The 16,410-nt window shown below is 31.6% G+C and overlaps 1 protein-coding gene across 5 annotated transcripts in view; it reads left to right on the top strand.

The window, feature by feature from the left end:
• The window catches only part of LOC134855106 (myb-like protein AA), a 51,708-nt gene that overhangs the window by 16,240 nt on the left and 19,058 nt on the right, over positions 1–16,410 (top strand). The window contains exon 1 of one of the 5 annotated variants that reach the window (XM_063871494.1): positions 200–587. The exons of 2 other annotated variants lie outside the window; for them this stretch is intronic. The gene's annotated coding sequence lies outside the window, so the exon portion shown is untranslated. Of the gene's footprint in view, positions 1–199; positions 588–11,385; positions 11,514–12,490; positions 12,632–16,410 lie in introns of those variants that run through there. 2 more of the 5 variants (XM_063871497.1, XM_063871498.1) reach the window with 2 other exon arrangements.

Genomic DNA, 16,410 nt, shown 5'->3' with positions numbered 1-16,410 from the left:
AGCTGATAGAAAAAAATTGTCAAAGTTTTCTGCAAAATTTACCGTACTTCAAGTCACCATATCATAAATTATGTTTAACTTCAAGTTATGAAGTAAATCAGCCTTGAAATCTTAATCCCTAATTCAATTTGAAGAGAAGCCCGCTGGTTAGTTGTATACAATAATAACCCCGGTTGGTTATTTAACTTTTCCTTAGTGACGTTTCTCAATTCTGATTTCAATTCAAGCTCTAACTGAGTTTATTCGAATCTTCTTCAAAACTTCAGTCCATTTTATAAGCCTTATTAAACTACTATAAAGCTGAAACTAAAATCCGTATACCATATTTTAAGCCATAACTACACCAATCTTTATTCGTGCGTTAGTTTTGAGCAATGAAAACACAAACTAATCAAAAAATATTCATTTCGGCTCTATGCTTGAGCTTTTGTTTATTTTTGGTTTGTAAAACTGACTTTTTAATTTGAAACACATGTTAAATATTTATTCAAAAGTTCAATATAAAGTACATTTTTATAACTTGTCAGGTATTTCGACCTGCAGTTACCCTGCGACAGATTTTGACAGCTGACGAAAACAAAAGGAAGGTTTGTTCTATATTTTTCACGGTCATTAAAGTTTGTCCAATATTTGCCGTTCATCTAAGATTTCAAAGCCCCAAATTTTTAAAATTTTAAAGTAAAGTTAAAAAAGGGCAATAGATTTTTTTCTCGGAAAAGTCAGGGGCGGCTCAAGGATTTTTTCGAGGGGGGGTGGCGATTTTAAGAAAAATTTCGAAAATTTTGCCGACCTTTTCTTTTAGGTGGACCAAATTGAATTGATTTTCTGAGCTCTCCGAAATCAGAATGAAGAACGCATTGTGACAAAATTTTGTGCCCGCCGTCAAAAACAGGCTAAAAAGCGTACTTAGGGACTTTTTGGAAAATTGTCACCAATTTTGTTGCCGTAAACCTTTAAATGCAGTCGGAAGGTTCAAAGCTTCGCCCTGACTAGAGCAGTCTTGTTGCTCCAACTTTTGCGTCGAAAGTAACCAAAATATAATGTGTTCGTGGTGATTTTTGTTCATCAGACAAATTTCGATTTTTTAACTAGCCAGTTTTGACAAAACTTTTATAAACCATTCAAAAAGTATGGTTGTTCTTAGCTTAAATTTGAAAAGATATTCCTATGCAATCCTAATTCGTAAAATTTTGGGTTTGAATATTGCCAATTCAGCCAATTAGGGACAATTAACGCGCGATATATTTCGCGCTAATAACGCGTAAGCGGAGCTTTAGTCCGCAAAAGAAAACGCTCCAAGATGGTTGAAGGAAGCTTACTTACCATAATTGATGTGTTACTAGGAGCAAAATTTATCACTTTGCACTTTGTATGGCAAGTGGGGGGATGGTTTTTTACAAAAAAAAACACTGAAAATTTTAAAACGAAAAATCATTTTGTTTTTATTACATTTAATTTTTTCATGTCATAACTGCTCCGTAGACCTTAATAGGCAGTCGGAAAATTGAGGACTTCGCCCTGATACGAGCAGTTTTTTTTTGCTTTTTGGATCATCTGTTGTGACATTTTCTGTAAGATCAATTGTTTCTTTATTGCTTTTAGCATGATTTTATCTGATTTGAAACCACCAAAAAAATTTCAGCCAAAGAGGGAATTTTCGAGTGCTAAAGCTCAAAAAATTTGAAAAATTTATTCGCCTGCAATTATCTTGTTTTTAACATTCCAAGTAGTTTCTAACTGGTTCAACTAAGTTTATATATCACAATTGATTGGTTACTAGAAGCAAAATTTATCACTTTGTTCTTTATATGGCGTATGGGGTGATAATTTTTACAAAAAATCTCAAACTTTGAACAAACGTTTTTTTTTATTTTAGTTTATTACATTTAATTTTTTCATGTTATTGCTGCTCCCTGGACCTAAAATTCAATTGGAATCTTCAGGGTTTCACCTTGATACGAACAGTCTTGTTGTTTCGAATTTCGTATCGAAAGTAATGGAATATTTGTGTTCGGGGTGTTTTTTTTTCATCAGACAAATTTCGACTTTTTAACTGGCCAGTTTTGGCGAAAATTTTATATATCATTCAAAAAGTATTGTTGTCCTTATCTTAAATTTGAAAAAAATATTCCACCTGTAATCTTTTCTGGTACAGTTATGGGGGTTAAAATATTGCCAATTTAGCCAATTAGGGACTATTAACGCGCGATATACTTCGCGCCATAAACTCGTAAGCCGGTTTTTAAACTGTATTAGAAATCGTTTCAGATTGGTTCAAGGAAGCTAATATGCCCTAATTGATTTGTTAATAGGAGCGAAATGCATCACTCTGCTATTTTGCAAAAAATCTCATATAAAAAAAAATCATTTTTTGTTTATTACATTTATTTTCTCATGTTGTTTTTTTGCTCCATAGAACTTAACAGGCAGTCGGAACAATCAGGTCTCTGCTCAGATACGAGCATTCTTGTCTGATTTTAGGATCATCTATTGAGACAATTTCTATTGGCCTTTTCGTTGATCATTTGTTTTATATTTGCTTTTGATGTGAACTTTCTGATTTATCACTTTGCACTTTGTATGGCGTGTGTGTGGGGGGAGGGGGTGGTTTTTTACAAAAAAAACACTTAAATTTGAAAGAAAAATTGTTTTTTTTTATTACCTTTAGCTTTTCCATGTTATAACTGCTCCATAGACCTTAAACGGGAGTCGGAAAATTGGGTCTTCGCGCTGATACGAGCAGTTTTTTTTGCTTTTTGGATAATCTGTTCGGACATTTTCTGTAAGACCAATTGTTTCTTTATTGCTTTTTTTATGAACTTATCTGATTTGAAACCCCCAAAAAAACTTCAACCAAAGAGGGAATTTTTGAGTGCTAAGGCTTAAAATATTCCCAAAAATGTATTCGCCCGCAAAGATCTTGTTTTTTAGATTCCAAAATTATCCAAACTGGTTCAAGTAAACTTATTTATCATAACTGATTGGTTACTAGAATTAAAATATATCACTTTGATCTTTACATGGCGTATGGGGTGATAATTTTTTACAAAAAATCTCAATTTTTGAACAAACGTTCTTTTTTTTTCATTTTCATTTACTACATTTTATTTTTTCTTTTTATTGCTGCTCCCTGGACATTAAAATTCAACCGAAAGATTCAGGGTTTCACCCTGATACGAACAGTCTTGTTGTTTCGACTTTCGTATCAAAAGTAATGGAATATTTGTGTTCGGGGTGTTTTTTTTTTCATCAGAAAACATTCGACATTTTAAGTAGCCAGTTTTGACAAAACATTATAAATCATTCAAAAATTATTGTTGGCCTTAGCTTAAATTTTAAACTTTATTCCACCTGCAATCCTATTTTGTAAAAACATGGGGGTTGAAGTTTTGCCAATTTGGCCAATTAGGGACAGTTAACGCGCGATATATTTCGCGCTAATAACGTGTAAGTGGAGCTTTAGTCCGGAATAGAAAAAGCTCCAAGATGGTTGAAGGAAGCTGATTTACGATAACTGATGTGTTACTAGGAGCAAAATTTATCACTTTGCACTTTGTATGGCGTGTGGGGGGTAGGTTTTTACAAAAAAAAAACTTAAAATTTTAAAACGCAAAATCATTTTGTTTTTATTACATTTAATTTTCTCATGTCATTTTTGCTCCATAGACCTTAATAGACAGTCGTAAAATTGGGGGCTTTGCCCTGATACGAGCAGTTTTTTTTTCGCTTTTTGGATTTTCTGGTGTGACATTTTCTGTAAAATCAATTGTTTCTTTGTTGCTTTTAGTATGAACTTGTCTGATTCGAAACCACCAAAAAATTTCAGCCAAAGAGAGAATTTTTGGGTGCTAAAGTTCAAAATATTTATTCGCCCGTAAACATCTTTTTTTTACATTCCAAAATGATCCAAACTGGTTCAAGTTAGCTTATTTATTATAAATGATTGGTTACTAGAAGCAAAGTTTATCACTTTGCTCTTTACATGGCGTATGTGGTGATAATTTTTTAACAAAAATTCTCAAATTTTGAACAAACTTTTTTTTTCCTTTTAATTTATTACATTTAGTTTTTTCATGCTTCTGCTGGACCCTGGACCTTAAAATTCAATCGGAACACTCAGGGATTCGCCCCGATACGAACAGTTTTGTTGTTTTGACTTTTGTATCGAAAATAATGAAATATTCGTGTTCGCGGTGTTTTTTTTTTCATCAGACAAATTTCGACTTTTTATCTAGACAGTTTTGACAAAATTTTAAATATCATTCAAAAATTATTGTTGTCTTTAGCTTAAACTTGAAAAATTATTCCACTTGTAATCCTTTTTTTAAACGTTATGGGGGTTAAAATATTGCCAATTTAGCCAATTAGGGACAATTAACTCGCGATATGTTTCGCGCTAATAACGCGTAAGTGGAGCTTCAGTCCGCAATAGAAAAAAATCCAAGATGGTTGAAGGAAGCTTACTTACCATAATTGATGTTTTACTAGGAGGGAAATTTATCACTTTGCATTTTGTATGGCGTGTGGGGGGATGGTTTTTTCACAAAAAAAAACACTTAAATTTTTGAAGAAAAAAATCATTTTGTTTTTTTTTCTACATTTAATTTTTTCATGGTATAACTGCTCCATAGACTTTAATAGGCAGTCGTAAAATTGGAGGCTTTCCCCTGATACGAGCAGTTTTTTTTCGCTTTTTGGATCTTCTGGTGTGACATTTTCTGTAAAATCAATTGTTTCTTTGTTGCTTTTAGTAGGAACTTGTCTGATTTGAAACCACCAAAAAATTTCAGCCAAATAGGGAATTTTCGAGTGCTAAAACTCAAAATCTTTCGAAAAAATTATTCGCCCGCAAATATCTTTTTTTTACATTCCAAAATGTACCAAAATGGTTCAAGTAAGCTTATTTATCATAATTGATTGGTTACTAGAAGCAAAATATATCACTTTGTTCTTTATATGCATATGGGGTGATAATTTTTTTAAAAAATCTCAATTTTTGAACAAATGTTCTTTTTTTCATTTTAATTTATTACAATTAATTTTTTCATTTTATTGCTGCTCCCTGGACATTGAAATTCAATCGGAAGGTTCACGGTTTCACCTTGATGCGAACAATCTTGTTGTTTCGAATTTCGTATCAAAAGTAATGGAATATTTGTGTTCGGGGTGTTTTTTTTTCATCAGACAAATTTCGACTTTTTAACTGGCCAGTTTAGGCAAAATTTTTATATTTTATTCTTAAAGTATTGTTGTCCTCAGCTTAAATTTGAAAAATTATTCCACCTGTAATCTTTTCTGGTACAGTTATGGGGGTTAACAAATTGCCAATTTAGCCAATTAGGGACAATTAACGCACGATATATTTCGCGCCATAAACGCGTAAGCCGATTTTTAAACTATATTAAAAATCGTTCCAAATTGGTTCAAGGAAGCTAATATGCCAAAATTGATTTGTTAATAGGAGCGAAATGCATCACTCTGCTATTTTGCAAAAAATCTCAATTAAAAAAAATCATTTTTTGCTTATTACATTTATTTTCTCATGTTGTTTTTTTTTGCTCCATACAACTTAAAAGGCAGTCGGAACAATCAGGTCTCTGCTCAGATACGAGCATTCTTGTCTGCTTTTAGGATCATCTATTGAGACCTTTTCTCTTGGCCTTTTCGTCGATCAATTGTTTTATAATTGCTTTTGATATGAAATTTCTGATATAAAACCACCGAAAAGTTTCAGTCAAAGAGGGAAACTTTCAGTGTTAAAGTTGAAAACGTTTCGAAAAAAAAATTATTTGCGCGCAAACATGCTCTTTTTTTACATTCTGTCACGTTTCAACTGCTTGGTTGTGATACACAGGCTTCGGTGTCTTGGTGATAGGCATCACTAGAAGCTTTTAATGTTAACCCTAAAAACTTGACTGTTCTAAACAACTGTGTTGAAATCTTAACACACCCAGTGCCAGCTCAGGATGGACTGCGAAACAGCAAGTCTGTTCAAAAAGATGGAAAAATGCCGCAGTTAAAACGGAAGTAGGGACTAGCCATTGCTTAGGCAAAAATGTACCTTTTTTCATAGTCATGCCAATGGACATATCTGTCATAGTCATGCCATTGGACATATTTTTTAACAATGGACATATCTGGTTGCAAAAACATGTTTTAAAAATCCTATTTGTTAACAAGTTAGTGAAGTTAGAAAAAAAATAGATTGACAGAATTACCCTGTATCATAAAAGCAGAATATCATTTTGTAAGCGGTTTGGTTTTTTGTTGAAATAATGACTTAATATAAATTTTTAATCAAATTTCAAAGAGCTCGAAATAAAATTTTTTGGTTTCTCTATCAAAATAATGCAGAAATTGAAGAAAAGATTGGGGTTATTTAAACTCTGAATCTTGAATTTGTTTTGGTTGTGTTGAGTGATTTCTGCCACAATTAAAATTATAGAGTTCAGATTACCTCGTGCAGAAGAAAATTGGCAATGCATAGGCAGTTTAGTTGTTTCTTTTCAAAGATAAAAAAGATAAGGTAAAAAGCTTCATAGTAATTTAGAATGAGCGGCATGAAAACTAAAGGCTGGAACTTTTCAAGAATTTTGTTTTAGTCGCTTTTCTCTGAGCAGCTAAAAAATTGCTTTGAGCCATGTCTAATATGTTTTAACCAGATTAGTGTAACTCTATCTGTTTTTCACAAGGCAACAAAAACAAAGCAGAATCGACTTCATTCTTTGAAACGATTTGAAATTTTTTCTTTTGGCTAGAGTTGTCTAAGCAGTGATTTAAATAAGCCCATATTACTTGTTTTCTTAATTTAGATTTTATCCCCGCATGCCCGTCGTAAAACTTCCCAGGTTGACCAAAACTTCTTATCATACAATTTCCATATTTGAAATTCTTATTACCATACAATTTCATACAATTCCATACGTACAGAAAATTGTATGAAATATCTATGATAAGTATTTTTCCATAAACGAAAGAATTTTTTTCTAAAATTAATTTCTGCAAAGTTTTGGGTTTCACCTTGATACGAACAGTCTTGTGGTTTCGAATTTCGTATCAAAAGTAATGGAATATTTGTGTTCGGGGTGTTTTTTTTTTCATCAGACAAATTTCGACTTTTTAACTGGCCAGTTTAGGCAAAATTTTTATATTTTATTCTTAAAGTATTGTTGTCCTCAGCTCAAATTTGAAAAATTATTCCACCTGTAATCTTTTCTGGTACAGTTATGGGGGTTAACAAGTTGCCAATTTAGCCAATTAGGGACAATTAACGCACGATATATTTCGCGCCATAAACGCGTAAGCCGATTTTTAAACTGTATTAAAAATCGTTCCAAATTGGTTCAAGGAAGCTAATATGCCAAAATTGATATGTTAATAGGAGCGAAATGCATCACTCTGCTATTTTGCAAAAAATCTCAGTAAAAAAAAAATCATTTTTTGTTTATTACATTTATTTTCTCATGTTGTTTTTTTTTTGCTCCATACAACTTAAAAGGCAGTCGGAACAATCAGGTCTCTGCTCAGATACGAGCATTCTTGTCTGCTTTTAGGATCATCTATTGAGACATTTTCTATTGGCCTTTTCGTCGATCAATTGTTTTATAATTGCTTTTGATATGAAATTTCTGATATAAAACCACCGAAAAGTTTCAGTCAAAGAGGGAAACTTTCAGTGTTAAAGTTGAAAACGTTTCGAAAAAAAAAAATTATTTGCGCGCAAACATGCTCTTTTTTTACATTCTGTCACGTTTCAACTGCTTGGTTGTGATACACAGGCTTCGGTGTCTTGGTGATAGGCATCACTAGAAGCTTATAATGTTAACCCTAAAAACTTGACTGTTCTAACCAACTGTGTTGAAATCGTAACACACCCAGTGCCAGCTCAGGATGGACTGCGAAACAGCAAGTCTGTTCAAAAAGATGGAAAAATGCCGCAGTTAAAACGGAAGTAGGGACTAGCCATTGCTTAGGCAAACATGTACCCTTTTTTCATAGTCATGCCAATGGACATATCTGTCATAGTCATGCCATTGGACATATTTTTTAACAATGGACATATCTGGTTGCAAAAACATGTTTTAAAAATCCTATTTGTTAAAAAGTTAGCGAAGTTAGAAAAAAACTAGATTGACAGAATTACCCTGTATCATAAAAGCAGAATATCATTTTGTAAGCGGTTTGGTTTTTTGTTGAAATAATGACTTAATATAAATTTTTAATCAAATTTCAAAGAGCTCGAAATAAAATTTTTTGGTTTCTCTATCAAAATAATGCAGAAATTGAAGAAAAGATTGGGGTTATTTAAACTCTGAATCTTGAATTTGTTTTGGTTGTGTTGAGTGATTTCTACCACAGTTAAAAATATAGAGTTCAGATTACCTCGTGCAGAAGAAAATTGGCAATGCATAGGCAGTTTAGTTGTTTCTTTTCAAAGATAAAAAAGATAAGGTAAAAAGCTTCATAGTAATTTAGAACGAGCGGCATGAAATCTAAAGGCTGGAATTTTTCAAGAATTTTGTTTTAGTCGCTTTTCTCTGAGCAGATAAAAAATGGCTTTGAGCCATGTCTAATATGTTTTAACCAAATTAGTGTAACTCTATCTGTTTTTCACAAGGCAACAAAAACAAAGCAGAATCGACTTCATTCTTTGAAACTATTTGAAATTTTTTCTTTTGGCTAGAGTTGTCTAAGCAGTGATTTAAATAAGCCCATATTACTTGTTTTCTTAATTTAGATTTTATCCCCGCATGCCCGTCGTAAAACTTCCCAGGTTGACCAAAACTTCTTATCATACAATTTCCATATTTGAAAATCTTATTACCATACAATTTCATACAATTCCATACGTACAGAAAATTGTATGAAATATCTATGATAAGTATTTTTCCATAAACGAAAGAATTTTTTTCTAAAATTAATTTCTTCAAAATTTTGGTTCGTGTTCGTACCTGAGCGCAAGTGACAAACACCTTGGTTTGTTCATAGCACCAAAGGTTGGACTGGTCTTGTATTTCAAATGCATAGAAAACGACCTGAATTGTCTTGGAGCTGTCTTTCACAAATGATCTATCGAAAGTAACGAACTTTTAACTCTTGGCAAAAATTTTTAACAATGATTACTTTATTTAAAAATTTGAATTTTTAAATTAACAGATAGTGCTGAAGGCATACATAAACATGCCATAGAGAAAAAATTCCAGCGACTTAGAAAAAAGTTATTAAGCAAAAAGGAAAAAAAAATCTAACATAAGTGTATTCAGGACTGCGTTATGCACACGAAAAAAATTAAATTTTGCATGCAAAAAAAATTTTTTTTTGAAATTGTTCATTTGAGTAAAAAGATCGACAAACAATTAACATTAACAAACAAACGATTAACAACACTAAAAATATTGGGGGCAATTTCAAAATTACTCGGAAAACATATGAGAATTGTTTGAAAAGCATTTTTTTCAAAATTCAAAAACCTCAGTTTTTTCATTTCCAGACTATTTTATTAAAACGCAGAATTTAGTAAAATACAGAATAAACAGTCGCAGAATTTTGTTTATATCTTTTTTCAACCATTTTTTGAAGTTGTACGAAAATTGTATGACAAGCATTTTTCCATACACTTGATGTATGGAATTGTATGATAAGCTTTTTTGGTGTATGGAGGTCAAGCCGGGCTACTTTTCGAAGCAAATAAGGGTTATATAGTTTTTCCTACGATGTGTACTCCGTGCTCCAAAAACAGTTGAAAGTCAAATATTATTTTTTTCCAATGAAAAAAAAACAAACCTTTTTGTTTGTTTTTATAAGTCTATTTTATCTTTTTGTGTAATATGATTTTGTGAGATATGAATCAAAACAGGGGCGGATCTAGGATTTTTTTGAGGGGAGCGGATGTTCGAAAAAGTTTCGAAAAGTTTGTCGACTTTTTTTAGTTTGAACAAGTTGATTTTCTGAGCTCTCCCAAAGCACTAAGCAGACCCGGTTTTGTCCAAAATTTCTGCGCCGCAGGAAAAAATTTGAAAAAACAGGCCAAAAAAGGCGTCTTTAGGCACTATCTGGAGTATTTTGACCACAAAATTGCGGTTTTTTTCTTTTTTTTTCTTGGAGCGCGCTCTCCCCTTAAAACTAGTTTATATTGGCGCCGTTTGAAAAGTTTTACTGTGTGTCACCAAAAAAAAGATATCTCAAAATAGTACAAAGGGGGGTTGAATCCCTGAGAAGAAGAGCATTTGCAATACCCCCCCAACCCCCCCCCCCCCCATGACAATATTTTCATAGGTGCTTCTGAATCACACCAAAAAAAAACGAGCGCAGATCATAAATTTGTAAGACAAAATTTCCACACGGAAAAAGGCCAACATACCAGCTGTTTAACTCTTTGCGAAGAACCGCTGTTGTACCCCCGCTTAAGAGTTACATGCATTTGTTGGTTTATTCTCTGGGCTGAGTAATGCTGTCACATCCTCGAGCAACGAGCATCTGACCTTCCGGCTGGGAGGCAGAGACGTTACCACTTCACCAACGACCCCATGCAGTTGGTGGATGAGCATGGACGGTTTCACTAAAGCGGTTGTTACCCTTATGCTTCTTGAGTGAGCAAGGGAGGGAGACGAGGATAAGGGTGGAGCTATTTTTAATTTTGGTGTCGCCACTAAGAAAATCATGTAACTACAGTAAAAACTAAAAGGCAAAAACCCTAAATAGTCAGATAAATAGTTATAAATAAAGATAATAAGTTAGCGGTTATTAAGCTCTCAAAGACTTGTATTAAAGTATTGAACTTGCATTGAAAGTAAAGACTTGCATTGAAATTTACCTAAAAGTCGGACTTTTAATGAAGGGTCTCAAAATTTCAAGACATCATGTCGTTTTGTCGTTAACTTTTCAAATTTCGCATTCAAAAAAGGAGCTTCCTGATTTTTTGCTGAGTTAAAATAATCAAATGGAGGTTCATGAAAAAATTGAAGCACCGTCGACTTTGAAACAAAGGAAGGGCCGCCTTATGAAAAAGTGTTCCCGCCATTTTTCTTGAGCACAAAGACATGTAAAAATGATTCTAAAAGTCTCACATCTCTTATTTAAAAAAACCGCGACAAAAATGTAACAAAAATGTAGCTTAATTATCGCTTAAATTTTTAAACTCTCGAACATTTTAATTATTTACCACATGCGAAGTTATTAATAAATACGAAATTTTCTGCTGTTTTGAGCAAACTTTTCGCATCAGTTAATTGAAAAAAACTTGTGGTATTTTCTCACAAATGTCTTTTGAAGTTAACTTTTCAAGCGATCTTGTTCAAAAATAGACCAATTTGTTATGAGCAAAATTGGTTAATTAATTTCAAGACCACAAACAGCTATTAAAAAATCTTCAAGTCACATTTTTTGGTGAGCTAGTTTCTGTTCATATATTTATGTTTATGAAAAATTTTCTATCAGCCAGCGACGAATTTGGGCTCTCAATTTGTAATGAGAAATTTATCCCGGTTATAAGCTTTGAAGTCAAAACAAAAAAGGTAAATCTGTCTGCATTTAATGTAACTTTTATGATCCTTAAGTTTTCGATTATTTGACCAATAAATCAAACTTGTTGGTTTGTAAGAAAATATAAGAAATGTTGAAAGTGTAAGAATGAGCCGTACCTTAAAGTGTAATCTTACACTCAAATAATTTTTTTGGAAAAGGATAAAAATAGTTTTGAGTTTCACTTAAGTTTTATATATTAAGTCGAAAACTTTGCCCTAAAATTTGAACATATTTTCAACATTTTGCGAGAGTTTTGAGCATAGTTATAAACATTGGAGGCACTGAAACTAATACTGAAGATAAATCTCAGGCAACGGTTTTATAACTGCGTAAATAAACTTAGAACACCATAGCATGACAGGGTTAAAATAGCCCAAGACCTAATTTAGAATTTACCAAGGATATCCCAGAAACTTGCAAAACGTGTTGCGTTTCTGTCGATATACTACAACTATATCACCGTCATTCTAGACTTTAATTGGGTATAACATTACCTATTTTGTCGTTGCAATGACAGAAATGGTATGAAAAAATCAGATTGTAAATTTAAATCAAACTATCCTAGTAATTTACATGAAATTAGGTTCGTTGAAAATTTACGTCTGACCAAAGACAACATTTCAATTAATTTTGGGCAAAGATTCAAGAAGTATTTAATATTGATTCTAACTTTTATCTAGATAATTACCATTTATGACAAACGAAGTTTTTGTTATATAGGTAAGAAACCACGCCAATAATTTATGGTTTCTAAGTCTCACCCTAATCATGTATTATCATTTATCATATCGCCATTTCAGATTTATTAGGGTTCAAAGTTCATAAAAGAGGTCAAAAATTAATTTCTTGATTTTGATTTAACTACATGTGATCTCGACATATGTCACAGATTCATGGCATTTGAGGTCAAGTTATAATCTAATATGTAAAATTCCAACGTTTATTTTTAGACTTAATTTTTTTAATGCAGTCTGGCTTTTATCTATCTTTCGAAGACTTTTGAGTTATTGCGTTAGTTAAAGGGTCATCGGTGTCAGTTTACCTTCATTGAGATTCTGAGTTATTGTAGAGATATTTCACGGAGGTGCATAAGTTGTTTTACTTAGGGGTGAGTTTTACTTAATAAATAGCTTCCTAATTTTGTAAGTGTAAAAATTTTTAAAATCTTTAGAAAATTATGTTTGAAAGTTTTCCAAAAATTTTCTTTTTTCCTACACCAAGAAAGACTAAAAGCAAAACGGAGCAATCTGAAAAAAAAGACATAACGAGCGATAAGTGTTTTTTTTGTCGAGAGAAATTTTCAGGAGATTGTTTGACAGCTGAATACAGCAAACAATTTTTATTACAGCAACCTCAAATAAAAAACAAACATTGTCGTATTATTTCAAATTTGTAGCATTAAAAACAGGTAGCTGATCAGGAAAGCTCCATCAACATTAGTATAGAAACCTCTGGAAAAAAATACCAAACATTTTTTTTTGTAATTGTTTATAGGAAGAGAAAACTATTCGGCCTCAAAAACAGCACCAAATGTGAAATGCAATTTATTCAGACAAGCAATTTTTTCAGTTTTATATTCAGCTCAGCGGTAGATGAATCTGAGTAGTAAAACCTTTCATTTCAAGTTTTTCTCGATCCACAAAATGTTTGATTTTTCAACACAACATCCATGGGCAAAAATGATACTTAGAGGCCCTAAGATGACACTAAGAAAATTTTTGCGTGTAATACAGTTTTTATTATGACAAAAAAACCAGAATCCCTTGGAGCTCCTTAGGGCTACCGGAATAAAAAAAATTTAGAATGGGTAGGCGTTGCTTTATCCTATAAATTCGATTCGTTTCTTACTTTTAAAGTTTTAAATACAAAGATAATGATCTGCATTCTTGGTACCCCAGTGAGCTTTGAAGGCTAGATTGAAAACTATTGAGACCGTTGTTGACTTTTACAATCAGAACAAGAACAGGCCGCTTCTGTGCAATTGGCACAGAATGTTACGACACATTCATCATGAAGTAGACTTTTCATACTTTTTCAATAAAGTATCGATTGTGTTGTGGTTAAAAACTATAGAACTGAGAAAAAGTTACTGATTTGGGCATACTTGATTACAGTTGTCTGCGAAAAATGAAAACAATAAAAAAATGAAAAAGGTTTTGATATTAAAAAATCTGAAACCCAACTAAAGGCAAATTTGTTACCTACTTTAAGTACTTGGAACAAAAGTTTCCTAAAGTTATTCTATTGTTAATAAATCTGGAAAATTTTGAAGAAATATCTTTATCCGCATCCATTTTTAAGCTTCAATAGCTTCAATAATCGATTATAAAATGACTTTCCTACCAGTCGTATTAAATTGAGATCAATTTTTAATCAATTTTTATTTTCAATTATAATTTCTCTTTTTAAAATGAAATTACTATCAACTAAAATGCACTTCAATCATTTTTAACGATTATTAACCTATCTAATTTTGAGACAATTATGATCAATTATAACCCAATAATTTTATCCGAATTTCTAATTCAGTTGTTTTGCAGCAAAATCCATTATAATCGACAAAAATCTATTCTAATCTCTTTTGTTTGCTCATTTTGACTTCTACTTTACATCTGAATTGCTTATATTTTATGCTTTTTGTGGACGTTGGTTTATGTGAAAAATAAGAAAAATCTTTTAAAACTGTTCAAATTAAATCAAATTTAAAAATTTTTCAGTTTTTCATTCCTTCTCGACTACAGTATTTCATGATGCACATTATAAGTTTTCTTAAGCACTAAATTTTGAGTATACTGCTTTTGTTTCATGATTTGTTTGGAAGATTTTTTTCCACCTACCACAGGAACTTTTCAACTAATATAAAGGGATTTCTTTGAATTTTCGTTTCGTGGTATATTATTGTGTTCAGATGAACCAAATGTAGACAACACATCTCAACTTTAGAGCTTTTGACCAAAAAAAATTATAATCTACTATAATAGATTATAGTAATTTATATGTGATTGTAAGACATTTTCAAAAAGAAATATAATCAATGATTTTTGGTTACAGTATTATAAGTTGTCACGAAAAATATTATCATTATAATGGGTTTTATATTGTTTAAACATCTAAATTTGGCGCTTATATTTTAATTTAATTTTGACAAAAAGTTAAATAAAAGTTGTAATGTAATCGATTATTTTCTTTTTTTTTTACTGAGTTCGAGTACAGTCGCTTGCTAGTATTATTTATTATTCTGGAATATTCTAAAAAAAAATAATTTTCTCCGCATCCAATTTTAAGCGCTGATAATCATTATAGTATGATTTTATTACCAGTCCTGCTAAAACTGAGAAAAAACTGATTTTGATTAATTTATAATTGATTGTAATCTCTGTTTTTAATATCAAATTATTATCGATTAAAATAAGTTTTGTTCAGTATGATTTGAATCATATTTCAATTATTTTTTGAGTTACTTATAATCGATTATATTCGATTGTTTCAATCCGAAGTTCTTATTCATTTGTTCTATAGTTTATTTCATTTTTTCTAATTCATTTGTTCTGCAATCGATAAAAATCTTTGTTGTTGGCATAATTTGTCTTTGACTTTACATCTGAACTGCTTGTAATTTTTGCTTTTCGTAAACATTGGTTTAAGTGAGAGATGAGAAAAATCTGTTCGCATAATTTTAAGGAATTCAAATTTATAGTTTTTTGTTTTTCATTCCTTATCGACTACAGTTGTTCGTTGATGCTCATTTTAAATTTTAAAGTTTTATCAATTGTTTTGATGAGTTAATCTTCACCTACCGCAGAAACCTTTCAACTAGTATGAAACTATGTCTATAAAACATTTGTTTCCTTGTAAAACTCTGTGGTTTAGGTTCATTAAAATGAGGCAAAAATTCTCATTTTCAGTGATTTTTGACAGAAAAAGGGATTATTTTTTTAATATAATAGAACTTAATAGATCATAAGATACTATAAGAAATTATAAGAGGTTTTCGGAAAATTTCTAATCAATTATAATTGAATACATTTCGTTATATTGTCACAAAAATTGTTATCATTATAATTGATTATAAATTGCCTAAACATCTTAACTTAGCGCATATAGATTATTATAGTTTTGATGAAAATTACAAAAGTAATTGCAATCTGATCGACTATTTTCTCTTTTTATTGAGTGCGGGTACAGTCGCTTGCTAAGCAGCAAAGCAACCAGCTATTCCTTGAACTGTAGAATTAGAAACAAAACAAGACTGCTCGTATATCAGAATAAAGCCTTAAATGCTCCGACTGCAATTAGGGCCAATTGAAAAGTTTTTTGGTTGAGTACTCTTCAATATAATTGTAGAAAAAATAACGTTTTTTTCGTTGTTTCTTCACTTTCTTCCCCCCACACTCCATGAAAAAAATAAGAGTTTATTAAACGTCTCTTAATCTAATAATGGGATTGATTTATTGACCTCCTTTCAATTTGGAAAGCGAGTGTTATAAGTACGGAATTTATCGCACATTAGTTATCCCCAATCGGCCAAATTAGCATTTTCCAAACGCCCGTAACTTTATCAAAAATGACCAGAGGTGAAATATATTTTCTAAATTTGAGTTAAAGATAATATTATCTCTCAGCTGGTAAAAAAAACTTCCGTCAAAATTGCTTAGTTAACAAGTCGAAATTTGACTGAAAAAAACCACACCTTGCATAACCCCAGTATTGTTCGAATAAAGTGACGGAACGTTTTTGTTTGGGTGATCTTTTTCTCCCAAGAAATTTTGACACAAGTGCTTTCTACAGTCTGAAATATAGCGATGCCGTAACATTTTTCGGAAGTTGGCCAGAACGGCAGATTTGGAATACATGTAAAATAGTTGCTCGCGCGAAGTTTTTCGTGCG

This window comes from Symsagittifera roscoffensis, chromosome 10 (assembly GCF_963678635.1).
Source record: "Symsagittifera roscoffensis chromosome 10, txSymRosc1.1, whole genome shotgun sequence".
NCBI lineage: Eukaryota > Metazoa > Xenacoelomorpha > Acoela > Convolutidae > Symsagittifera > Symsagittifera roscoffensis.
The sequence above is the reverse complement of the archived record's forward strand: the minus strand, read 5'-3'. Positions and strand labels throughout refer to the sequence as shown.